The sequence below is a fragment of the Pseudophryne corroboree genome, chromosome 9 (assembly GCF_028390025.1).
Source record: "Pseudophryne corroboree isolate aPseCor3 chromosome 9, aPseCor3.hap2, whole genome shotgun sequence".
NCBI classification, from domain to species: domain Eukaryota; kingdom Metazoa; phylum Chordata; class Amphibia; order Anura; family Myobatrachidae; genus Pseudophryne; species Pseudophryne corroboree.
In genome coordinates this window covers 35,075,830-35,103,219 of record NC_086452.1, presented here as the reverse complement: position 1 = coordinate 35,103,219, position 27,390 = coordinate 35,075,830, and the positions used below count along the sequence as shown (strand labels likewise).

Sequence of the window (27,390 nt, the reverse complement as noted above, 5' to 3'; positions counted from 1 at the left end):
CCCTGCGATGCTGGGGGGCGGCTTTGACGTCAGACATCCGCCTTCCTGGACACGCCTGCGTTTTCCTTACCACTCCCCGAAAACGGCAGCCAACGGTCCGGATCCGCCCTGGAACGTCGTCTTCCTGTCAATCTTCTTTGCGGTCGGCTCTGCGACCGCTTCCTTCGTTAGATGCGACATAACCGCAATGTCGCGCATGCGCATTCGTGACCCGTTCCCACCGCAGCGATAAACCGCTGCGTGTGAACGGGTGGGAATGACCCCCATAGTCCCCAACTTAACAATGTATAATTACTTTCACCTGACCCGATGTTCTCTTCCTTCTGTCTCTTGTACCTTTACTACAGCCCCCCCTCCCTCCTTTCCGTTTCTTATGGGAGTCATTATGAATATACATTTTCCTGCCTGCTCAGAATGTTGCATACCTGGTTGTACGTTCTTGTTTTGCTTGCGGCTTGTTTCTGGCTCTCCCCGGTAGTCTCTGTTATGTGTACTCTACACCTGGCCTTCTGCCGACGTGCACACATCTCCACGGATAGTTGGAAAATTCTAATTAAACCTTTTGCTTTTACTGGTTATTAAACATCAGGTTTGTGCCAGGTTTCACACAAGTCACTGGCTCCTGTTATAATCTCCGGTCTATATTTTTATGCCTCCTAATACAAGATATTACTATGAATGTACAACTGCAGAAGCAGCCTGTTAAATATCATCTCATTCGCAGAGACACAAGCGAAGAATATATGGAGCAGTTATTCAATGTACTGGTGCCAGGAGCTCCGCAGAATAGCAGCATGATCTGTATTACTCTTGCTGTACTTCTGTGTCCTGTCCCGGCCTACTCAATGTACCTATGTCATTTTTCTAGCACAGCCTGTCAAATAAGCGTTAGGAGCGGATTGGTTGGAACTTTGGGGGATATCCTATTAGCCCCGGTAATTTACCGGGGCTAATAGTCCCACCGGGGGCTAACTATCCCCAATAATCCAGCACAAGGTGCGGCTTATCGGGGATTTTTTTTCACCTGCTTCAGGCAGGCGAAGCAAAATCCTTGGAAACGGGGCTGTTTCATCCGAAAACACACAGGTTTCACTGAACCTGTGTGTTTTCGGGAGATCTGCGTTTTTTTTTACGGGCGATCCATTTTGGATAGCCTGTGAATAAAACAAAAAACGGTGAAGCATCGGAAAAAAGTCAGAAACGGCCGTTTGTCGGACCCGATGTTTTAACGGGGATAATTGGATATCCCCCAGAATCTCTCCCCAAGGTTTAATAAATTCACCCCCCACCCCGTTTCTTGCAAAGAATTTTGTATTGGATGTTGGAGATATCTGTCATCTCCTGCATTACAGTATTGTTAAATAGGTGTTTTCACAAGATTTAAGGGCTGGGTCCAATTTATGGGGTTCTCCAACTTAAAATACAAGTTTTCTCATGTATTGCATTATTACCAGTTATTTATATAGTGCACAAATATTCTGCAGCGCTTTACAGAGAATATTTCAGTCGTTCATGTCTGTCCCTGCCCCAGTGGAGCTTACACTCTCTATACTCCCTAACACACACACACACACACACACACACACACACACACACACACACACACACACACACACACACACACACACACACACACACACACACACACACACTCTAGGGTTACTGTTGTGTCAGAAGCCAATTAACCTACCAGTATATTTTAAAGTGTTGGAGGAAACATAGTAACATAGGGGGTAATTCCAAGTTGATCGAAGCAGGATTTTTTTTTAGCAGTTGGGCAAAACCATGTGCACTGCAGGTGGGGCAGATGTAACATGTGCAGAGAGAGTTAGATTTGGGTGTGGTGTGTTCAATCTGCAATATAATTTACAGTGTAAAAATAAAGTAGCCAGTATTTACCCTGCACAGAAATAAAATAACCCACCCAAATCTAACTCTCTCTGCACATGTTATATCTGCCTCCCCTGCAGTGCACATGGTTTTGCCCAACTGCTAAAAAAAATCCTGCTGCGATCAACTTGGAATTACCCCCATAGTTTCTGAGGTTGAAAAAATACAATTTGTCCATCGAGTTCAACCTGCTAGTGATTTCCTACACTGTAATATTTAAAAACTAATTTTAACTGTGATGAATATTCAGCCATTATATCTACTCATCTTTTTTTTTTTTCACTTTGCACTATAGTGTCAGATTTACCCACCATAACCATGTATATCATTATCCATTAGGAATTTATCTAGCCTATTCTTAAAAGTACTGACCGAGTCCAACATTACTACTCTCTCAGGCAGGGAATTCCAAATACGTATTGTCCTTACTGTGAAGAAACCTTTCCGTCTCTGGGTGCAAAATCTCCTTTCCCCTAACTTTAGCGGTTGTCCGCGTGTCCTTTGTGACGATCTTACCAAAAACAAGTCCGCCGCTAGCTCTGTGTATTGTCCCCTTATATATTTGTAAATGTTAATCATGTCCCCTCTTAATCTTTTTTTCCAGTGTAAACATGCCTAGGCTAGCAAGCCTTTCCTCGTATTCTAGCGTCTCCAACCCCTTAATCAATTTGGTTGCCCGTCTCTGAACCTTGTTTATTATCTATGTTAACTCCTAAATCTTTTTCCAGTACCGAAACCCCTCGTTTTTCCCCATTTAGTGTGTAGGTAGTATATTTGTTCTTGCTACCAAAGTGCATTACCTTACATTTGTCTATATTGAACCTCATTCTCCATTTTGCTGCCCATGCTTCCAGTTTAAATAACTCGTTCTGAAGAGACTCGGCACCCCTTCTCTAGACCTACCTCAAAATCATTTATAAAAATTTTGAACAGTAGTGGTCCAAGTACAGACCCTTGTGGCACACCACTTAGTCACATGGAAACATGAAGAGAACGTACAAACTCCACACCTATACATGCCCATTTATTATTTATTTGGTTATAGACCCAATCATTACAATTTCTTATTGCCGCTATTGTTGGAAATAAATACTGTACAGCAGGGATGTATTAGAAAAAACATACAGGGACTCCGATGATACATATGCCGCATAGTGCCTTAGCGTGACCTCAGGGCTGTCAGCAGTAATGCTAAGTAAATCGCCAACCGTGCTGAACCACTGATACAGAGGTGACAATATGGTACTGTCCTCTAGGTGAACCATGAGGATCCAGAATTTTGGGGAGTTCTCCTTGGAGAGGGGGAGACCCTGACGGATCTTACCTTAGTTAAATGTTTGGGCGCATGATAATACTACTTGCTGTGAAATGCGCCATCAAGATCCCAAACCTTGCTGTATCTTTGCAAAGTGCCTGAGCAGGGTCGGGATTGCATGAATAATACGGTAGGCAAGTGGGGCTGCACCATGGTACGGATCAATCCCCTACATTAAATATTAAGTCACGCATACCAGGATCTCCTTTGAAATCTGGGAAAGTTTTATTGATACCTTATCGCATAGGGGTCTATTTATCAAGACCACCCAAACGAAGATTTTCTATCCCTATTTCGTTCAGGCTATTTATAACAAACATATGTTACTGGTGCATCCAATTGGTGCTCAGGTTCCCGGTGACGCTAGCCGACCGTGGTAAGAGTAGAATTCCTGCTCTCCAGGCGCACGGATGAGCCGGCTTCCCAGCCTCTGCATGCTCGCTGGAACCGGTAAACACAGACTTGGACTGACAGATTCGGCAATAAGTAAATAGAATAAATAAGGTTTGTTATAAGGAAAAATAGCATTAAAAATGTTTTATTAATAAACCCGTTTTTTCCTGTGGTCACCACCAGCTAATGACATCACAATCAGTGGACATCCGCAGAATTAGTCGCACCGTTGTCCACAGTAAATAGTTTTTCCCAACTTATGCATAGTGCAGCAACATAGGAGGTAAATGTATAAAATAGGGACTTTTGCAGGGACAAAACTACCTGTGACTGTCACTGTGTGGACAGCATTTGCAAATGTATAGGTAAGCATGTAGGGCACTAGTAGGGGTTAGGCTAAAATTTATATCCTGAAAATAACATTTCCCCATTAGATTTCTTGTCTGTAGCTACTAACTCCCCCTAGAATGGCTGACAGCATTGGACAGTAGCTTGTGGTGGGACATACAATGTCAGCTGAGGATACAGGAACATCTATACATCTGTTGGTAAATTTGACAAGATGTCCATTCCCATCACTTTCATTCATATTTTAGTCACTGTGGTCCTTTAACTTCCCATGTTCTCTCCCTGTAGTGTGAAAATTCACCTTAAGCATAATAAATGCATGGAGTGAAGTGTTTAATTGCTTCATTAGGATATGTGACGATGTGGAAAACATGACAGCCATGTAAAATATAATCTATTTACTCTCGCTTCCTTCACACTTTCTATCAGGGGCTGAGTGACTGGCTGTGTGCTGTGTCTGGGGCTGTACAGTGTGCTGTGTCTGGGGCTGTACTGTGCTGTGTTTGGGGCTGTACAGTGTGGTGTGTCTGGGGCTGTACAGTGCTGTGTCTGGGACTGTACAGTGTGCTGTGTCTGGGGCTGTACTGTGCTGTGTTTGGGGCTGTACAGTGTGGTGTGTCTGGGGCTGTACAGTGCTGTGTTTGGGGCTGTACAGTGTGGTGTGTTTGGGACTGTACAGTGTGGTGTGTCTGGGGCTGTACAGTGTGGTGTGTCTGGGGCTGTACAGTGTGGTGTGTTTGGGACTGTACAGTGTGCTGTGTTTGGGGCTGTACAGTGTGGTGTGTTTGGGGCTGTACAGTGTGGTGTGTTTGGGGCTGTACTGTGCTGTTTGGGGCTGTACAGTTTGGTGTGTCTGGGGCTGTACTGTGCTGTGTTTGGGGCTGTCCTGTGCTGTGTTTGGGGCTGTACTGTGCTGTGTTTGGGACTGTACAGTTTGGTGTGTCTGGGGCTGTACTGTGCTGTGTTTGGGGCTGTCCTGTGCTGTGTTTTGGGCTGTACTGTGCTGTGTTTGGGGCTGTCCTGTGCTGTGTTTTGGGCTGTACTGTGCTGTGTTTGGGGCTGTCCTGTGCTGTGTTTGGGGCTGTACAGTGTGGTGTGTCTGTGGCTTCACTGTGCTGTGTTTGGGACTGTACAAAGTGGTGTGTTTGGGACTGTACAGTGTGGTGTGTCTGGGGCTGTACAGTGTGGTGTGTCTGGGGCTGTATAGTGTGGTGTGTTTGGGGCTGTACAGTGTGGTGTGTTTGGGACTGTACAGTGTGGTGTGTCTGGGGCTGTACAGTGTGGTGTGTCTGTACAGTGTGGTGTGTCTGGGGCTGTACAGTGTGGTGTGTCTGGGGCTGTACAGTTTGGTGTGTTTGGGGCTGTACTGTGCTGTGTTTGGGGCTGTACAGTGTGGTGTGTCTGGGGCTGTACTGTGCTGTGTTTGGGGCTGTACAGTGTGGTGTGTCTGGGGCTGTACTGTGCTGTGTTTGGGGCTGTACAGTGTGGTGTGTCTGGGGCTGCCCTGTGCTGTGTTTAGGGCTGTACAGTGTGGAGTGTTTGGGGCTGTACTGTGCTGTGTTTGGGGCTGTACAGTGTGCTGTGTCTGGGGCTGTACTGTGCTGTGTTTGGGGCTGTACTGTGCTGTATTTGGGACTGTACAGTGTGGTGTGTCTGGGGCTGTACTGTGCTGTGTTTGGGACTGTACAGTGTGGTGTGTCTGGGGCTGTACAGTGTGGTGTGTCTGGGGCTGTCATGTGCTGTGTTTGGGGCTGTCCTGTGCTGTGTTTGGGACTGTACAGTGTGGTGTGTCTGGGGCTGTACTGTGCTGGGTTTGGGACTGTACAGTGTGGTGTGTCTGGGGCTGTACAGTGTGGTGTGTTTGGGGCTGTACTGTGCTGTGTTTGGTACTGTACAGTGTGGTGTGTCTGGGGCTGTACAGTTTGGTGTGTCTGGGGCTGTACTGTGCTGTGTTTGGGACTGTACAGTGTGGTGTGTCTGGGGCTGTACTGTGCTGTGTTTGGGGCTGTCCTGTGCTGCGTTTTGGGCTGTACTGTGCTGTGTTTTGGGCTGTACTGTGCTGTGTTTTGGGCTGTACTGTGCTGTGTTTGGGACTGTACAAAGTGGTGTGTTTGGGACTGTACAGTGTGGTGTGTCTGGGGCTGTACAGTGTGGTGTGTCTGGGGCTGTACAGTGTGGTGTGTCTGGGGCTGTACAGTGTGGTGTGTTTGGGGCTGTACAGTGTGGTGTGTTTGGGGCTGTACTGTGCTGTGTTTGGGGCTGTACAGTTTGGTGTGTCTGGGGCTGTACTGTGCTGTGTTTGGGGCTGTCCTGTGCTGTGTTTGGGGCTGTACTGTGCTGTGTTTGGGACTGTACAGTTTGGTGTGTCTGGGGCTGTACTGTGCTGTGTTTGGGGCTGTACAGTTTGGTGTGTCTGGGGCTGTACTGTGCTGTGTTTGGGGCTGTACAGTTTGGTGTGTCTGGGGCTGTACTGTGCTGTGTTTGGGGCTGTCCTGTGCTGTGTTTGGGGCTGTACAGTGTGGTGTGTCTGGGGCTGTACTGTGCTGTGTTTGGGACTGTACAAAGTGGTGTGTTTGGGACTGTACAGTGTGGTGTGTCTGGGGCTGTACAGTGTGGTGTGTCTGGGGCTGTATAGTGTGGTGTGTTTGGGGCTGTACAGTGTGGTGTGTTTGGGGCTGTACAGTGTGGTGTGTCTGAGGCTGTACAGTGTGGTGTGTCTGGGGCTGTACAGTGTGGTGTGTTTGGGGCTGTACTGTGCTGTGTTTGGGGCTGTACAGTGTGGTGTGTCTGGGGCTGTACTGTGCTGTGTTTGGGGCTGTACAGTGTGGTGTGTTTGGGGCTGTACAGTGTGGTGTGTCTGGGGCTGTACAGTGTGCTGTATTTGGGACTGTACAGTGTGCTGTGTTTGGGGCTGTACAGTGTGGTGTGTCTGGGGCTGTACGGTGTGGTGTGTTTGGGGCTGTACAGTGTGGTGTGTCTGGGGCTGTACAGTGTGGTGTGTTTGGGGCTGTACAGTGTGGTGTGTCTGGGGCTGTACAGTGTGGTGTGTTTGGGGCTGTACAGTGTGGTGTGTTTGGGGCTGTACAGTGTGCTGTATTTGGGACTGTACAGTGTGGTGTGTCTGGGGCTGTACGGTGTGGTGTGTTTGGGGCTGTACAGTGTGGTGTGTTTGGGACTATGCAGTGTGGTGTGTCTGGGGCTGTACAGTGTGGTGTGTCTGGGCCTGTACTGTGCTGTGTTTGGGGCTGTACAGTGTGGTGTGTCTGGGGCTGTACAGTGTGGTGTGTTTGGGGCTGTACTGTGCTGTGTTTGGGGCTGTACAGTGTGGTGTGTCTGGGGCTGTACTGTGCTGTGTTTGGGGCTGTACAGTGTGGTGTGTTTGGGGCTGTACAGTGTGGTGTGTCTGGGGCTGTACAGTGTGCTGTATTTGGGACTGTACAGTGTGGTGTGTCTGGGGCTGTACGGTGTGGTGTGTTTGGGGCTGTACAGTGTGGTGTGTTTGGGACTATGCAGTGTGGTGTGTCTGGGGCTGTACAGTGTGGTGTGTCTGGGGCTGTACAGTGTGGTGTGTCTGGGGCTGTACTGTGCTGTGTTTGGGGCTGTACAGTGTGGTGTGTCTGGGGCTGTACAGTGTGGTGTGTTTGGGGCTGTACAGTGTGGTGTGTCTGGGGCTGTAATGTGCTGTGTTTGGGGCTATACAGTGTGGTGTGTCTGGGGCTGTACAGTGTGGTGTGTCTGGGGCTGTACATTGTGGTGTGTTTGGGGCTGTACTGTGCTTTGTTTGGGGCTATACAGTGTGGTGTGTCTGGGGCTGTACTGTGCTGTGTTTGGGGCTGTACAGTGTGGTGTGTTTGGGGCTGTACAGTGTGGTGTGTTTGGGGCTGTACAGTGTGGTGTGTCTGGGGCTGTACGGTGTGCTGTGTTTGGGGCTGTACAGTGTGGTGTGTTTGGGGCTGTACAGTGTGGTGTGTCTGGGGCTGTACAGTGTGGTGTGTCTGGGGCTGTACAGTGTGGTGTGTCTGGGGCTGTACTGTGCTGTGTTTGGGGCTGTACAGTGTGGTGTGTCTGGGGCTGTACTGTGCTGTGTTTGGGGCTGTACAGTGTGGTGTGTTTGGGGCTGTACAGTGTGGTGTGTCTGGGGCTGTACAGTGTGGTGTGTCTGAGGCTTTACAGTGTCCTGTGTTTGGGGCTGTACAGTGTGGTGTGTTTGGGACTGTACAGTGTGGTGTGTCTGGGGCTGTACAGTGTGGTGTGTCTGGGGCTGTACATTGTGGTGTGTCTGAGGCTTTACAGTGTCCTGTTTTTGGGGCTGTACAGTGTGGTGTGTTTGGGACTGTACAGTGTGGTGTGTCTGGGGCTGTACATTGTGGTGTGTCTGAGGCTTTACAGTGTCCTGTTTTTGGGGCTGTACAGTGTGGTGTGTTTGGGACTGTACAGTGTGGTGTGTTTGGGGCTGTACAGTGTGGTGTGTCTGGGGCTGTATAGTGTGGTGTGTTTGGTACTGTACAGTGTGCTGTGTTTGGGACTGTACAGTGTGGTGTGTCTGGGGCTGTACAGTGTGCTGTGTTTGGGGCTGTACAGTGTGGTGTGTCTGGGGCTGTATAGTGTGGTGTGTTTGGGGCTGTACAGTGTGGTGTGTCTGGGACTGTATTGTGCTGTTTTTGGGTCTGTACAGTGTGGTGTGTCTGGGGCGGTATTGTGCTGTTTTTGGGGCTGTACAGTGTGATGTGCCTGGGGCTGTACTGTGCTGTGTTTGGGGCTGTACTGCACTGGTGGGTTTGTTTGTGCCTGTACTATGCTGTGTGTTGTGTTTTTGTCTGTACTGTGATGTGTTTTAGGCTGTACTATACATTGTTGTCTGGGGTTGTACTGTACTGTGTGTTATGTTTGGGTCGGTACTGTACTGCATTGTGTATTTGCTGTACTGTGTTGTGCATTTAGGTCTTTATTGCTAGTATGTTTGGGGTTGTACTGTACTGTGTGTTGTGTTTGGGTTTGTACTGTACTGCATGTTGTGTTTGGGTCTACTGTATGCTGTATTTGGGGCTGTACTGTACTGCATGTTGTGTTTGGGTCTACTGTATGCTGTATTTGGGGCTGTACTGTACTGCATGTTGTTTGGGTCTGTACTGTACTGTGTGCTGTACTGTATGGTGTATTTGGGTCAGTACTGTACGCTGTATTTGGGGCTGTACTATACTGCATGGTATGTTTGACTGTACTGTGTGTGGTATTTAGTGCTGTACTGTATGGTGTATTTGGGTCAGTACTGTACGCTGTATTGTGGGCTGTACTGTACTGCATGGTGTGTTTAGGTCTGTACTGTACGGTGTATTTTGGACTGTACTGTACATTGTGGTGTGTTGGGGGGGGGGGGTACTACCGTATTGCGTGGTGTGTTTGGGGCAGCTCTACTGTATTGTATAGTATATTGGCCTACTGTATGCTGGGTGTACGGCTGGTGTGTAAGGTGATTTGACGTTGTTTAAAAAATGAATTGTAGTCCATTTAGTATCTCATTACTGCGTGTTTGGTAGAGTCCTGTCCGGTCTTAGCAGTACACCACTGGTTCTACTGGACTGTTTACAATGCTCTAAGGGGCATTTACTTAAGAGAGATGCAAATGAAAATATATTCCCTGTGTTTTAATGGTGGAAGCTGGGGGAGCCTACAGTATTTAAGAATGATCACGAAAATCCTTTTATCACAGGATGGCAGTAACAGCAGATAATGCTCAAAAAAATGCTCTATTTAAATACTGCATTTATCTAACAAATTGCAGCATGCGGGAATACTTTTTTTTTTAACATTTATATTTTCACTATACTATGTAAAGGTTGCCTGTGAGGCACTTGGCAACCACTATTCATAAGAATGCAGCATTTTAACAAATGTGAAACTATTATATCACTGAGGTATGAGGCCCCAATATTTATTAGTGCTATAACTGGTTCCAAATGAATGAATACGCTGTATTATATATTGTGGGACATTGGCTACCAATATTCATGTAAATGCAGTGTATTAACTCCTTTGGAACCCGTTACATCACTGAGATGTGAGGAGTTGCCAACCAATATTCATGAGAATGCGGAATGTTCATTCATTTGGAAGTCATAACATCAGAGAGGCGTGAGGCACTTAGCAACCACTATTCATGAGAAGGCGAAAATTAATTTTGAAGCAGTAACATCACTGAGGCGCGAGGCACATGGCAGTCAGTATTCATAAGAATGCAAAAGATTAATTTGGAATCTGCAACCTCACTGAGGCACGAGGCACTGGGCAACCAGCATTCATGAGATTGCAGCCGTCTGTTTTTTCATGATTCGTGGAAGTCTGTAATTCCCTGCAAAGTGATAGGCTGAATAGGGATCCGGTCTGAAGATCGACACTCTCTAGGTCGACAATGTTTAGGTCGACCACTATAGGTCGACAGTCACTAGGTCGACATGGATGGAAGGTCGACAGGGTTTCTAGGTCGACATGTGCTAGGTCGACAGGTCTAAAGGTCGACATGAGTTTTTCACATTTTTTTCCTTTTTTTAAATTTTTTCATACTTAACGATCCACGTGGACTACGATTGGAACGGTAATCTGTGCCAAGCGAAGCGGTAGCGGAGCGAAGGCACCATACCCGAAGCATGGCGAGCGGACGCGGTGCACTAATTTGGGATCCCGGTTACTCTACGAAGAAAACGACACAAAAAAACACCTCATGTCGACCTAGCACATGTCGACCTAGAAACCCTGTCGACCTTCCATCCATGTCGACCTAGTGACTGTCGACCTATAGTGGTCGACCTAAACATTGTCGACCTAGATACTGTCGATTTGATGAACCACACCCGCTGAATATTGTCTCCAACCACAGAAAGGTGGTGCCTCCCCTATGATTCATGGGTGGACCCCATTAAGTCTAATAATGCAGTCCTATTCGCCCGTCTGCCTGCGTCTTCCTCCCGCATAGTAGGACCAGAGACACTCTTTATTTGCACAAGTTGTTTAGCTGTTGGTCTTGGCTCAGTGCGGTGTATGTGACAATTATTCTGGCCTCCCTCCCAGTTGCACGAGTGAGTCATGGGCTATAAACGTAATGATGCACCAGTTTCATCTATCAATGCCGTTCAAACGTCTCTGCGTGAGCCTAAAACTCAGATGGCTCCCCCCTTGCAGATAGCTCCCGTCCGCAATTACAAATATCGACTCCAATTTCACATTCCGAAATTAGTCTTTTTTCCCAATTGTGAACTTAAATCCTGTTGATATTTATTGCAGTTTATTGGGATAATCAAGAATAAAAGCTCGCTAATGGCAGATTCAGGTAGCGATGAAGGATTATATTTGTTCTATACGCAGTGTTGTCATTCACTCACTTTTGGGAGCAGTTGTCGCTGGCGCTTCCCAGAACTGTCCATCAAGTTTATTATTTAATGCGATTTTGCATTTTTATTTCTATAATAAGATTTCTCTCGTTGACTTAATTTGACTGACTGCATTGTTTAGCTGGAGCCAACTTACATTGTTGTGGATAATTATAATGTCCATGAATCACACTATAACAGAGAAATCGCCCCTCTCCCTCCTCCCAGTCTCTGGCACGCTGAGCTGTCCGGCCAGTTTACAGTGAGAAGGAGAGCTACTCATTATATTATGCAGTATCGGGGTTCCTGTAACGTATTGTGGGGGTCATTCCGAGTTGATCGCTAGCTGCATTTGTTCGCAGCGCAGCAATCAGGCTAAAAAACGGCAGTTCTGCGCATGCGGCGCAATGCACACTCGCGACGTACTGGCACAAGGAACGATGCAGTTTTGCACAGGGTCTAGCGATGTATTTCAGTCGCACTGGTGGCCGCAGAGTGATTGACATGAAGGGGGCGTACTCAGTAGCGGATCTAGCCACGGGCAAACAGGACTTTTGCCAGGGGTGCCGCCTTCCGGAGGGCGCCGGCACCATCCGGAGAGCGCCGCACCAGGGCAAGATCAGCTGCTGCTGTGCCCCCCGCTGCCTGCCGCTGTGAAGGGAAACTAGAGTTTCCCTTCGTGGAGAGGTCCTTTACTGTGCGGTGCGCGATGACGTCATTGCGCACCGCACATTAAAGGACCTCTCCACGAAGGGCTTCACAGCGGCCAGCGGCAGTGGGGGGCACATTTCAGAGCGCTACAGTAGTCTGTACAGGGGGCGTAAATGACCACGCCCCCTGTACGAAGCCACACACCCCATTGCCGCCCGGGGCGCGCAAAGCCCCAGAACCGGCCCTGTCCGTACTCACTGACACATTTTAAAACCTCCACAGGAGCTACTTATTTCACTGGTGATTCTGGGATGAGACCTGGAAAACATGAACTGCTTGGGGTCCTGATGGGGTAATTCAGACCTGATCTCTAGGGTGCGTTTTTTGCATCCCTGCGATCAGGTAGTCGCCGCCTACAGGGGGAGGGTATTGTATGTTTGCAGGTGTGCGATCACTTGTGTTGGAGAGCTGCACAAACATCACTTTGTGCAGTCTCTGCACAGCCCAGGACTTACTCAGCCGCTGCGATGATCGGGGCCGGAGCTGACGTCACGAATCCTCCTACAAAACGCTGGGTCCCTCCTGCATTTTTCCGGACACTCCCTAGAAATGGTCAGTGTCCACCCACAAACGCCCTCTTCCTGTCAATCTCCTTGCGATCGCCGGCGCGTTCGGGAATTTTCGCACCATCTCGTCGCCAGATGGGGTCCCAATCACAGACCCTGATCTACATTCTGAGTGGTCTGCCACAAGTCTGGGCTGGTCAGGTGTCTAACGTTATCTCATCTCTCCATGTCGTTCCGCTTTCTGCGCTCTAGCTCTTTAAAAATGAAAGAGTGAGGTAGAAGCATTGTCACAATGACTCGTTACAGAAGGTCACAACGACTCCTTCTCACAATGGGCGCTGAGTTGATTGGACGGTGGAATACACCAGAGATTTTGCGACATTGTCAGCGTGGGCCGATTGCACGGCAGAAGCGTCTTGAGGGTTCCGGTTGCAGTGCTCCTAGTGTAATGATCAGGCCTCTCCGGCAGATGCACTGCTGACCCGTTCCGTAATGAATTATTTAGGCCATTCTGTCTCCTTTATTTATGAAAGTAATGGATCACTTGGCTTTCGCAGGGATTGGAATAAAAAAAGAAAATGTTTCTGTGTACTTGCACCAGGATGTTCTGTGCGTTGTCTTAGCAGGATAAAGTATGGATTGTCGCCCCCTCCTGCATAAAGAAGATATTTCCCTTATTCTCAGGCACAGGACCAGGGGGGTAATTCTGAGTTGACCGCAGCAGCAAATTTGTTGGCAGTTGGGCAAATCCATGTGCACTGCAGGTGGGGCAGATGTAACATGTGCAGAGAGAGTTAGATTTGGGTGGGTTATTTTGTTTCTGTGCAGGGTAAATACTGGCTGCTTTATTTTTACACTGCAATTTAGATTTCAGTTTGAACACACCCCACCCAAATCTAACTCTCTCTGCACATGTTACACCCCCCCCCCCCCCCCTTCCTGCAATGCACATGGTTTTGCCCAACTGCTAACAAATTTGCTGCTGCGATCAACTCTGGAATTAGGCCCCAGGTTTTAAAGATTTTTCTCTAAAAATTGGTGGCCCTGGAATTATCCCTATTTTTTAAGAATTCAGCTAATTGCCCCAAGAGCGGTAACTTTACAATATTTCAGTAAGATGCATTTGGCGTCCCCGGCAGTCGGGATTCCAGCCACAACTACTTTGGTAAATGCAAGGGGTTAACTAACGCGGCTGGGTTTACGTGATTGTGTGGATGTCAATATCATGGTTAGTCTGACATGTTAGCACATGACTTATGTAGAGAAGTTTCTGTGGAACTTTGCAGACAATGGTCGTCCCCCGATTGTTACCCTGGGGGGATTTTACTACATTTATCTACACTGGAGAGAGATCATTGGGAGCATGGCACAAGCGGCATTGCCATTAGTGACCGCTCCCCAGTCCTATAGCACAGATACAGCTTTGTGCTTCCACATCATTTCATGTGACTCTAAACCAAAATACCTTTTTGCAGTCATATTTTAGTTACTTGCTGCACAATGCCATATGTCTGGGAAAAATCAGTCTCATATTACTAAGTTAACAATTGCCTAACCCCCCTCAAGAATTATAATGATATGGTAAGACCTCTTTCCCACCGCTAACAGAACCTTGTGTCTCACTGTTTTGGCGAGATGTATCAAACCTTCTAAAGTGGACAAGTGGAGGAGCTGCCTGACCAATAAGCTTTTAGATGTTAGTTATCTAGTAAATTCTGTATGGTTTGGGATTGAAATGCCGGTGGTTGGGATGCCAGTGGTCAGAATAAGTACCGCGGTATCTCCATGATCAGAATCCTGACAGGGGAATTAAGTACCACTTACCTTCCCCACCGGTCCCCTAATCCTCCTTACTAGCAGCCTAGCGCTCCCTCCCCCGCAGCCTAACCCTAACCCTCCCTGGGGGTGCCTAAACCTAACCCCTTCTCCCCATAGCCTAACCCTAACCCTCCCCCGCAGCCTGACCCTAGCCCTTCCTAGGGGGGCCTAAACCCAACCCCTCCTCCCCACAGCCTAAACCTAACCCTCCCCCGCAGCCTAACCCTAGCACTCCCTGGGGGTGCCTAAACCCAACCCCTCCTCCCCGCAGCCTAACCCTAGCCCTCCCCCACAGCCTGACCCTAGTCCTCCCCCGCAGCCTAACCCTAGCCCTCCCTAGGGGGGGCCTAAACCTAACCCCCCCTCCCCGCAGACTAAACCTAACCCTCCCCCACAGCCTAACCCTAGCCCTCCCCCGCAGCCTAACCCTAGCCCTCCCCCACAGCCTAACCCTAGCCCTCCCTGGGGGTGCCTAAACCCAACCCCTCCTCCCCGCAGCCTAGCCCTAACCCTCCCCCACAGCCTAACCCTAACCCTCCCTGGGGGTGCCTAAACCTAACCCCCCCTCCCCGCAGACTAAACCTAACCCTCCCCCACAGCCTAACCCTAGCCCTCCCTGGTGGTGCCTAAACCTCACTCCCCTCCCTGCAGATTAAACCTAACCCTCCCCCACAGCCTAACTCTAACCCTCCCCCACAGCCTAACCCTAGCCCTCCCTGGGGTGCCTAAACCTAACCCCCCTCCCCGCAGATTAAACTCCCCCACAGCCTAACCCTAGCCTTCCCTGGGGGTGCCTAAACCTAACTTCCCTCCCCGCAGATTAAATCTAACCCTCCCCCGCAGCCTAACCCTAGGCCTCCCTGGGGTGCCTAGACCTAACTAACCCCCTCCCCGCAGACTAAACCTAACCCTCCCCCACAGCCTAACTCTAACCCTCCCCCCACAGCCTAAACCTACCCCAAAGACACCCCCACATAGTATTCTGACTGCCGGGATCCCAACCAGATCCCATTCTGTACTATGAAAGCTAGAATTTGACTGGTTGCTATGGGCAACTCCCCCCCTTTCCCCCCCTTGTCCTCAGTAGAAAGTTTGATGTTTCTCCCCCTGAGATTCTCCCATTCTCTGATCGGATCATCTGCTGAAAGAGGCAGGTGGCATATGAATCCAGTACTCTGACCCCTGGTGTGCTCTGATATCTATCCATCCATCCACTCGCTCAGAGGCCCCGAGATGTTGGAGTGATGAAGGGGAGAGGCGACGGGTATCTCACAAACCGTTCCTTGGTTTGGTTCCAGTTCAGACAATTGGTAATGAGTCTCATTATCGCCAGTCTGAACGAGGCCATGAAATTATTCCAGGTCTAATCCCACTCACTGCAGCTCTCCTGAAGCTCGTTAAGAATCATCTACTGAATATTTAATAAATCCTTTGTAATGTAAGTGGGAGGAGCTTACAGCTCAGTGATGCTGACAGTTGATAACCTGATGTAAGTGGGAGGAGCTTACAGCTTTGTGATGCTGACAAGTGATAACCTGATGTAAGTGGGAGGAGCTTACAGCTCAGTGATGCTGACAGTTCATAACCTGATGTAAGTGGGAGGAGCTTACAGCTCAGTGATGCTGACAGTTCATAACCTGATGTAAGTGGGAGGAGCTTACAGCTCAGTGATGCTGACAGTTGATAATCTGATGTAAGTGGGAGGAGCTTACAGCTCAGTGATGCTGACAATTGATAACCTGATGTAAGTGGGAGGAGCTTACAGCTCAGTGATGCTGACAATTGATAACCTGATGTAAGTGGGAGGAGTTTACAGCTCAGTGATGCTGACAATTGATAACCTGATGTAAGTGGGAGGAGTTTACAGCTCAGTGATGCTGACAATTGATAACCTGATGTAAGTGGGAGGAGTTTACAGCTCAGTGATGCTGACAATTGATAACCTGATGTAAGTGGGAGGAGCTTACAGCTCAGTGATGCTGACAGTTGATAACCTGATGTAAGTGGGAGGAGCTTACAGCTCAGTGATGCTGACAGTTGATAACCTGATGGATCACTTCTGTTACTCAGATTAGTTCCAGTGCTGCGGAGTCACTAAACCAGCTGAAGTGTGCGGATATTTTTATCCTGCGTTGGTTTTCTTGGAAGCCAGGTTTCCGCATGAAACCAGCCTAAATTAATGATGTAGTTATTAGCATTTCCTCCGTCTCGCGCTCCTTTGATCCTAGCTTATTCCATCCCACTTGGACTGTTTGAGGTGTTTAACTCATTAATTGCAACATCGTGGCCATAGCTGTATAATACGGGTGGAGACAAAAATATGTCAACAGATCTTTTTTAATGAAAGAGGCAAAACAGTAGCCTGAGATCAAAGCCAAAAGCATCGCACAATTGCAAAATAACCTTCTTTCCTTATACAGCTCATATCGCAGCGACTAGACTCTGTTACTGATAATGTAGTGTAACGCCGACCTGAGAGATGGGATTTTACATGGTAATTGTGTTTGTTCCCTTTCGTTATGTTATTATAGGTCATTTCCTCGGCAAATAAATCCCCTATTTTTCAGTACTGCATATTATGTGTTCTCTATATGATAAAATAGTAGGATCGTCGCTGTAGTTCCCAACATGCTGATGCATTAAGGGGACATTTTACACATTGATCCAAGTCAGAGATGTGGGAGGAACTTTGGCAGAAATATGGCAATGTGCACGCTGAGTAGCATTAGAGAAAAACCAGAAGATACAGTTCCCCATCCTCTACAGCAGTACAAATGGACGTTTTTCAGGTGGTGGTGGGAGGTGACTTCACTGTTTTGGTGACATTGTTAAAGCACCTGGCCATTGCATCCTTTAGGGGTACTTGCCAGGGCCCGCCTAGTGTAAACTAAGATCCCACTGGCTACAATAGAATTGTATTGTATATTATTAGAATTCTATATGCAATTGAATTCGGAATGTTCTTCCCAGCTTTGTATGAATGATTCAACTCTTATATCGAGAGCTCTTAAACGGTGTGATATTTGTTTCCTTATATAAATGTGCATTTTATGGCTCAAGTTAGGCCCTCTAAAGAGCTATGTAATCACCTAATTAATTATTTGTATGTACATTGTAGCACTTGCCTGAGAACTTATTTGTAGAGCTGTGGTGCCCTCTGCTGGTCGCTGATAGAATACACTGTGCAATTATACATGGTGATAAATGTCCTCTTTTGGTGGGACTATGCAGTTCAGTTCTGCATAGGTTATCCTTACAGGGGGCCTAATTCAGGGGGTCATTCTGAGTTGTTCGCTCGTTATTTTTTTGTCGCAACGGAGCGAATAGTCGCTAATGCGCATGCGCAATGTCCGCAGTGCGACTGCGCCAAGTAAATTTGCTATGCAGTTAGGAATTTTACTCACGGCATTACAAGGTTTTTTCTTTGTTCTGGTGATCGTAATGTGATTGACAGGAAGTGGGTGTTTCTGGGCGGAAACAGGCCGTTTTATGGGTGTGTGTGAAAAAACGCTACCGTTTCTGGGAAAAACGCGGGAGTGGCTGGAGAAACGGAGGAGTGTCTGGGCGAACGCTGGGTGTGTTTGTGACGTCAAACCAGGAACGACAAGCACTGAACTGATCGCAGATGTCGAGTAAGTCTGGAGCTACTCAGAAACTGCTAAGAAGTGTCTATTCGCAATTCTGCTAATCTTTCGTTCGCAATTTTAATATGCTAAGATTCACTCCCAGTAGGCGGCGGCTTAGCGTGTGCAAAGCTGCTAAAAGCAGCTTGCGAGCGAACAACTCGGAATGACCCCCTCAGACCTGATCGTAGCAGCAACTTTGTTAGCAGATGGGCAAAACCATGGGGGTAATTCCAAGTTGATCGCAGCAGGAATTTTTTTTAGCAGTTTGGCAAAACCATGTGCACTGCAGGGGGGGGCAGATATAACATTTGCAGAGAGAGTTAGATTTGGGTGGGTTATTTTATTTCTGTGCAGGGTAATACTGGCTGCTTTATTTTTACACTGCAAATTAGATTGCAGATTGAACACACCACACCCAAATCTAACTCTCTCTGCACATGTTATATCTGCCTCCCCTGCAGTGCACATGGTTTTGCCCAATTGCTAACAGAATTCCTGCTGCGATCAACTTGGAATTACCCCCCATGTGCACTGCTGGTGGGGCAGATATAACATGTGCAGAGAGAGTTAGATGTGGGTTGAGGGTGTGTTGAAACTGAAATCTAAATTGCAGTGTAAAAATAAAGCAGACAGTTTTTGTGGGCTACATGCAAAAAGCAGCCAGTATTTACCCTGCATAGAAACAAATTAACCCACCCAAATCTAACTCTCTCTGCACATGTTACATCTGCCCCCCTTCCCGTGCACATGGTTTTGCCCATCTGCTAACAAAGTTGCTGCTACGATCAGGTCTAAGGTAGTCATTCTGAGTTGATCGCACGAAGCAACTTTTTGCTGCTGGTGCGATCAACTAGACGCCGCCTTGGGGAGTGCATTTTAGCATAGCAGGGATGCGATCGCTTGTGCAGCCCTGCTATGCTAAAAAAGTTTTGTGCAGAACAAAACCAGCCCTGCAGTTACTTACCCTGTGCGACGGATCCAGCGATGAAGGTCCCGGAATTGACGTCAGACATCCGCCCTCCAAACTCCTGGACACTCCTGCATTTGGATCACCACGCTCAGAAAACGGCGAGTATCCGCCCCGGAACGCCTCCCCGCTGACAATCTTCTTGCGATCGCGATGGCGATCACTTTCTTCTGGTCGTTGCTCGGCGACGGCTGTTTCGCTGGGCAACGACGCGCGTGCTCATTGCGGGCGCTGCGCATGCGCATTTCCGATCCGTTCGCACCGCAGCGATGAACCGCAGCGTGCGAACGGGTCGGAATGACCCCCTGAATTAGGCCCAGTGACAGGTGCTGAGGTCAGCAGTATATACTGTATGCCAGGTATTACTACAAGAGTAATAGAACATACAGCTGTGAATGGACAATAGTAAATGCTAAAGTAACACTACCCAGTTTAGACGCGCAATATAATACTGCAATCTGTAATATACATAATAGAGAACAGTGTCTAGACAGTGTTATTAGTAAATGTGACGGTCACATTAGCCATGTAACGTGCCATTAAATCACTCAACAACAGTGAAAATGTTTCCGACATGAAAATAGTTACTCCTAATTGATTTCAGCATGCTAAGAATGAATATGACATTTAAAACTCTTGGTTAGCTCTTGCTTCCGAGATATAGCCAATTTATGATGATGTTAGAGGTATTTTGTTACATACTAGAATTTTGGCATCTAGAGTATATATATATATATATATATATAGGTTTGCAAACCTGGATAGAGGAATGCTGAGTCATTATAGGCGGTGTGATGTTTCCTGTCTGCATATAGCTTGCATCAAGTGGAGGTTATGAGTGATGTTCCTTTTATTTGTTTGAGTTTTGTGGTTACAGGTAGCGTTATAATCCTGTTTCTGTTGCTGACATAGTTTATTATGTATGTGGTGGTGTTTCCACTTCTGAGATGCTACGGTTAAGGAAGGAATCTTTGTTGGTCTGCAAATGTATCAACTTCTTAAGGATGATAATATCAGCCGGGTTAATGAGACAGCAGTTTGGGAAGGCTGTAAAGGTGGTGTGCATGGCTTCTTGGGTAACAGGAGCTGGAAACTGTGCTGAGATTGTGAACAACCTTCAAGAAAATTGTCATCAATTAAACTGCAACATGTCACTCAAAATCCACTTTCTCAGCTCTCATCTAGACGTCTTCCCTGACAGCTGCAGTGCAGTGAGTTTACGAGCACGGGGAGCGATTCCTCCAAGACATTTCAGCAATGGAAGATAGATATCAGGGTAGGTGGAACGCTTCTATAGTGGCTGACTACTGCTGGACAGTGACAAGAGATGCCCCAGAAGATATGGAACGCTTCTATAGTGGCTGACTGCTGCTGGACAGCGACAAGAGATGCCCCAGAAGATATGGAATGCTTCTACAGTGGCTGACTACTGCTGGACAGTGACAAGAGATGCCCCAGTAGTGGTGGAATGCTTCTATAGTGACTGACTGCTGCTGGACAGTGACAAGAGATGCCCCAGAAGAGGTGGAACGCTTCTATAGTGGCTGACTGCTGCTGGACAGCGACAAGAGATGCCCCAGAAGAGGTGGAACGCTTCTATAGTGGCTGACTACTACTGGACAGTGACAAGAAATGCCCCAGAAGAGGTGGAACGCTTCTATAGTGGCTGACTACTGCTGGACAGTGACAAGAAATGCCCCAGAAGAGGTGGAACGCTTCTATAGTGGCTGACTACTACTGGACAGTGACAAGAGATGCCCCAGAAGATATGGAACGCTTCTATAGTGGCTGACTACTGCTGGACAGTGACAAGAGATGCCCCAGAAGAGGTGGAACGCTCTTATAGTGACTGCTGCTGCACAGTGACAAGAGATGCCCCAGAAGAGGTGGAACGCTTCTATAGTGGCTGACTGCTGCTGGACAGTGACAAGAGATGCCCCAGAAGAGGTGGAACGCTCTTATAGTGACTGCTGCTGGACAGTGACAAGAGATGCCCCAGAAGAGGTGGAACGCTCTTATAGTGACTGCTGCTGGACAGTGACAAGAGATGCCCCAGAAGAGGTGGAACGCTCTTATAGTGACTGCTGCTGCACAGTGACAAGAGATGCCCCAGAAGAGGTGGAACGCTCTTATAGTGACTGCTGCTGCACAGTGACAAGAGATGCCCCAGAAGAGGTGGAACGCTCTTATAGTGACTGCTGCTGCACAGTGACAAGAGATGCCCCAGAAGAGGTGGAACGCTCTTATAGTGACTGCTGCTGCACAGTGACAAGAGATGCCCCAGAAGAGGTGGAACGCTCTTATAGTGACTGCTGCTGCACAGTGACAAGAGATGCCCCAGAAGAGGTGGAACGCTTCTATAGTGGCTGACTACTGCTGTACAGTGACAAGAGATGCCCCAGAAGATATGGAACGCTTCTATAGTGGCTGACTACTGCTGGACAGTGACAAGAGATGCCCCAGAAGAGGTGGAACGCTTCTATAGTGGCTGACTGCTGCTGGACAGTGACAAGAGATGCCCCAGAAGATATGGAACGCTTCTATAGTGGCTGACTGCTGCTGGACAGTGACAAGAGATGCCCCAGAAGATATGGAACGCTTCTATAGTGGCTGACTACTGCTGGACAGTGACAAGAGATGCCCCAGAAGAGGTGGAACGCTCTTATAGTGACTGCTGCTGCACAGTGACAAGAGATGCCCCAGAAGAGTTGGAACGCTTCTACAGTGGCTGACTACTGCTGGACAGTGACAAGAAATGCCCCAGAAGAGGTGGAACGCTTCTACAGTGGCTGACTGCTGTACAGTGACAAGAGATGCCCCAGAAGAGGTGGAACGCTCTTATAGTGACTGCTGCTGCACAGTGACAAGAGATGCCCCAGAAGAGGTGGAACGCTCTTATAGTGACTGCTGCTGGACAGTGACAAGAGATGCCCCAGAAGAGGAGACAAGCGACAAGCAGAGGAAGCCCTCTCATGCATAGGCCAGTACTTATGATAGTTCTTTCGGGTTGGTACTGGGTGACCGGCGTTTGGGAGACCACCGGTGACCATACCGACGCCGGGATCCTGTCTGTCAGATGGCCAGCGGGGGAAGGGAGGGTGAGCACAACAGAGCACCACAGGTTCTATTCCCACCCTATGGGTGTTGTGGACACCCATGAGTAGGAATAGTCCCTGTTGGTCGGCATGCCGACCAGTGGGGTAGTCAGTGTTCGGGATGCCGGTATCGGTATTGTGACCAGCAGTGCTTAAAGTGGTCCTAGAGAGGTGGTGGAACTCACCCCCCTCCCCACGGAGCCCATGAAATAAAGGTATTGCGCGCGCCGCAAAAAGGGGGTGTGGTCTCAAAAAGAAAGGGGCGTGGTCACACAATAGTAATAATGCCCACAGTAGTAGTAGTACCCAAGTGGAAATTTTGAAGTGGGGGTATGGAAAAGTGAAGGGTGCAATTATGTGCGCGCCGAAGGCGCGCGCACTCCTGACAAGGGGGCGTGGCCACGCAAAAGGGGGCGTGCCCTTCAGTGTAGTTTACCACACCATATACCCCTTATACACATTATGCACCACAATAGTAGGACCCCTTTCACATTATAGCTCACAGTATGAGCCGAAATTCACATTTATACCACACAGTATGAGCCACATTCATATTACACCACACAGTATGAGCCACATTCATATTACACCACACAGTATGAGCCACATTCATATTACACCACACAGCATGAGCCAAATTCACATTACACCACACGGTATGAGCCGAAATTCACATTACACCACACAGTATGAGCCGAAATTCACATTATAGCACACGGTATGAGCCGAAATTCACATTATAGCACACAGAATGAGCCAAAATTCACATTATAGCACAGAGAATAAGCCGAAATTCACATTATAGAGTGACAGGGAGAGTGACAGCAGGGACATGGAAAGTGACAGCAGGGATATGGAAAGTGACAGCAAGGGAATACAGTAGGGACTAGGGAGAGAGAAAGGCAGCAGGTTAGATGACCTGTTTAGCAGCGGCGGTGGTCTGCGGTGCTGTGGATGAACCCGTAATGAGGATGAGGCGTGACGTGGAGGAGGCTGTGGGCCTCGGAGATAGTGCGGAGGAGGAGGCTGTGGGTGCGCAGAGGTCCAAGGGCGGGGCGGCAGAAGAGGCTGAGGGCGGCTGCAGTGGATCTGGAACCAGGCTGGCTTTATTATCCCTGCCGCCGCATCGAGCTCCTGTGACCACGGCGCTAATATTTCAAAACTGCTGCGGACCGGCAGCCAATCAGCGACAGATTTGAACTAGTAGTGCCGCGGTCACAGAAGCTCGATGCAGCGGCAGGGATAATAAAGCCGGCCTGGTCCTAGATCCGCTGCAGCTGGGAGTCTGGAACCTAGGCTTCCAGTGCGGCGGCGATGGTAGGGGCGGAGCGACGGAGGGCGGACCGGGAACGCAGCTTCTTTGTCGGCCCATACAGTAATGCCCCCAGCAGTAGCATCCCTTATACAATGCCCACAGTAGTAGTGCCCCTTATGCAATACCCCCAACAGTAGTGCCCCTTATGAAGTGCCCCCTTTACAATGCCCTCATTAGCTGTGCACACCATCAGTAATGCCCTTAATGGTAATGCCCCTGTGTAGTATTGCCCCTAGTCGTTTAGCCCCTGTAGTTATGCCCATACTGGTAATGCCCCTGCAGTTATGACCCCAGCAATTTACAACCCCCCCCCCTCTAGTTTAGCCTCTGAGTGGTAATGCCCCCAGTAGTTTTGCCCTCATGTAGTTTGCCCCATGTAGTTTAGCCCCCAGTGGTAATGCCCCCTGCAGTTGTGCCCCCAGTTGTTAAGCCCCCATGTAGTTTGCCAAAGTTAGTAATGTCCCCAGTAGTTTGCCCCCTTGTAGTTATACCCCCAGTAGTTTAGCTCCTGTAATTATGCCCCCTTGTAGTTTAGCCCCCAGTAGTAATGCTGCCAGTAGTTTGCCCCTTTGTAGCTTGCCCCCTTGTAGTAATGCCCCCAGTAGTTTGCCCCCAGTAGTTTGCCCCAGCAGTAAAGCCCCCCAGTAGTTTGCCCCCAGTACTAGAGCCCCCCAGTAGTTTGCCCCTCTGTAGTTTGCCCCAGTAGTAAAGGCCCCCAGTAGTTTGCCCCCAGTAGTAAAGGCCCCCAGTAGTTTGCCCCTCTGTAGTTTGCCCCAGTAGTAAAGGCCCCCAGTAGTTTGCCCCCAGTACTAGAGCCCCCCAGTAGTTTGCCCCTCTGTAGTTTGCCCCCAGTAGTTTGCCCCTTGTAGTTTACCCCAGCAGTAAAGCCCCCCAGTAGTTTGCCCCCAGTACTAGAGCCCCCCAGTAGTTTGCCCCTCTGTAGTTTGCCCCAGTAGTAAAGGCCCCCAGTAGAAACGCCAGTGGTACACATATAGGAAGGAGGGAGGGAGGGAAAGAACTATACTTACCTAGCCCCGCTCCCGCCGCAGTCCTCTCTCGCCGCCCGCTCCTCTGCACTATGAGAGAGACGTCATGACGTCTCTCCCATAGCGCGCACTGACAGAGCCGGAAGCCGGAGCTCAGTACTGAGCTCCTGCCTCCGGCTGCCGCTGCGGAGAGGGAGACGGGCGCCCGCTGGTAACGCGATCTCAGCGGGCGCCCGGCATCTCCCTGCAGCGCCGCCCGGGACATCGGGTTAGGTGAGCCGGGGGAGGCGGAACTGACGGAACGCAGTTCCGGCCCGTTCCGGCTCACTTTAACCCCTGGTGACCAGCGGCCTCCTGATTTGCTTCAATTTAGCCCCTCCTCCACCCCACGGACCCATGAATGCCAGAGGTTATCTCTCCATCCTGCCCGCTTCACTAGGGTGCAGCCGGAATGCGGGAGATCTGCCTGCTCTTCTGGTGGTGTGGGGGGGTAGGCTACCCCAATGATCGGGAGCCTGACGCAACTTCCGGGAAAGTAGGCAAGTACAGTATGGTATTACTACTACTGTTATTACTGCAGTGTTATTACTACTACCATTGTTATTACAGTGTTTTATTACTAGCATTACGGGTTCTAATGTTTAGATAGACAATGTCTAGTTCGACAGTCATTAGGTCGACACTTTCAAAAAGTGGACACTGAAAAAAGGTGGACAGGTTCAAATGGTCCACATGGCAATGGCCGACACATGTCAACATAGATTTTTAAGGTTTTTTTTGCATTTTCTTTTTTTAAAACCTTCTTTATAATTTACCATCCACGCGAACTACGGCTGGGAAAAGTAACCTTGCCCACAGCGTGGCGACTCAATACACTAATTGGGGTCCCTGCACTCTGTCGGTGAAAGAGGCACAAAAAAAAAAAAGCTGTGTCCTTTTTTGTGTCAACCTTTTTCCATATAGATTTTTTGGGGCAGTGTCGACCTAGCTATTGTATATATTCTGTACACACTCTAGCATTATTACTGCTATTTTATTGCTGCGATGTCCTATTACTATTTATTTATTAACAGTTTCTTATATAGCGCAGCAAATTCCATTGCGCTTTATTACTAGTATTATTCCTGCTATTGTTATTACTGTGCTACAATAACTAGTATTATTATTACTACTATTGTTATTACAGTGTATTACTACTATTGTTATTACTCTGTATCATTAATAGTAGTATTATTATTATTACTAGGTGATTTATCACGGCCTACGGGCGCTCTTCACACCGTCGTAAGGGGCGACGCCCCCTTAGCCCTTGCATGACCTTGTGGCGTGCAATATTTTTATTATATGGAGTATTACCTCCAATCATAATTGTGTGAGTGGTTAAATATTGCACGGACAAAGGGCGTGCAATGGTTAAGGGGTCGTAGCCCCTTGAACGGCGTGAACAGCGCACACAGGGCCTGATGAATCATCTAGTAGGTGCTGTGGATGGAGGAGTGGCGGGCGCGGGGGAGACACGGATGGGGGAGGGGGTCCAGGGGTGCCGCAGATGGGGGAGGGGCAGTTGCGGTAGTGCCGCGGGTGGGGGAGGGGTGGGTGCCGTGGGTGGGGGAGGGGGTCCGGAAACAGCGCGGGTGGTGGAGGGGGTGTGTGTGGGTGCCGCGGATGGGGCCCAGAGGTACTGCGAGTGAGGGAGTGGCGGGTAATGATTCTCCTGTTTCTCCTCCTGTCAGCAGCTAAGCTGCTGTCCTCCCTTTGGCAGTGGCTGTCCCGGAGACTCGCACAGCAGCCAGTCCCTATGGTTAGCGCAGGTGTCCCAACGCGCCGCATTACAGGGAAGAAGATGCACTCAATAAACTACAGTTCCCAGCAGCCCTTAGTGTCTGAATGCTCCTGCGCTAAGGGCTGCTGGGAGTTGTAGTTTATTTAGTGCGTCTACTTCTCTGTAATGCGGCGCGTTGGGACACCGGTGCTAACAATAGTGACTGGCTAGCAGAACTGACTGACTCGCTGAATCAATGTGAAAGATGAGAGTGCTGTGCAGTGTCCGTGACACTGCACACCCACTGCACTGCACAGCACTGTCACCTTTTACATTGATTCAGCGTCCAGACATTATCCTTCACGATATCACCCACTCTGTCCATTACATTAGCCATCTCGGGGCTTCCAGGCCGGCAGCACAGGTGCTGTGTTGCGGAGTCAGGGCCTCTGGGGATCTGGGCACAGCTGTGGTGGGGAGGTACTTCTGTGACATCACGCGCAGAGCAGGCTCCGGGGCTCAGAGAGTATGCGGCGCAGGGAGGGCTATGAAAGCCTTCCGCTGCGCCGCTTTCATATACATCTATGCCGGTGGCCGCAGCAGCTTTTGTTCCATCTGCGCCGTGGCTAGGGAGTGGGGATTGTTGATGCCGGAGGGGGCAGGCGGACTGGCAGCAGGACATAGGATGCTGGGACTGGCAGCAGGACATAGGACGCTGCAGTAAAAGGGTTTTTTCCCCCTATCTACAGCACAGAGACTTGCTGCAGATGCCGTGGCATACCCTCCAGCTGCACCTTTTTGGCAGGTTCAGTACCTTTTTTTTATGGTTTGTACCGATTTCTGGCTCTCCAAACTTCCATTGAAAGTATAGGAAAAGGGGCGTGACCACGTCCCTTTACCCGTGGTCACGCCCCTTTTCGAACTTGTAGCGATTTTTATGTGTAAATTGTTGGAGGGTGTGATGCTGCAGATGCAGTGGGCCTATTTTGGGGTGTGGACCTGGAGCTGCAGCTCCATCAGCCCCATTGTTAATCCTGCTCTGGGAACACACAGCAGCCAAAGGGCAGAGCCTCCCATTGGATGTAACCTGTGTGGGAGGGCGTTTCTCGCCCAATCAGCTGTGGACTGGGTGTGATAGACCTGCTGCTAACCCAATGAGAGCTCCTAGTAACGCCCAGTGTTATACACACAGGCACAGAGTCACAGATCTGGCCTATTATATAGGAGATTATTATTATTATTATTATTATTATTATATTATTACTACTATTGTTATTACAGTGTATTACTATTA

General features: G+C 48.8%; 1 protein-coding gene across 4 annotated transcripts in view; it reads left to right on the top strand.

Annotated features, from left to right (window-relative positions):
- The window catches only part of PDE4B (phosphodiesterase 4B), a 726,366-nt gene that overhangs the window by 485,912 nt on the left and 213,064 nt on the right, over window positions 1-27,390 (top strand). The window lies entirely within an intron of this gene.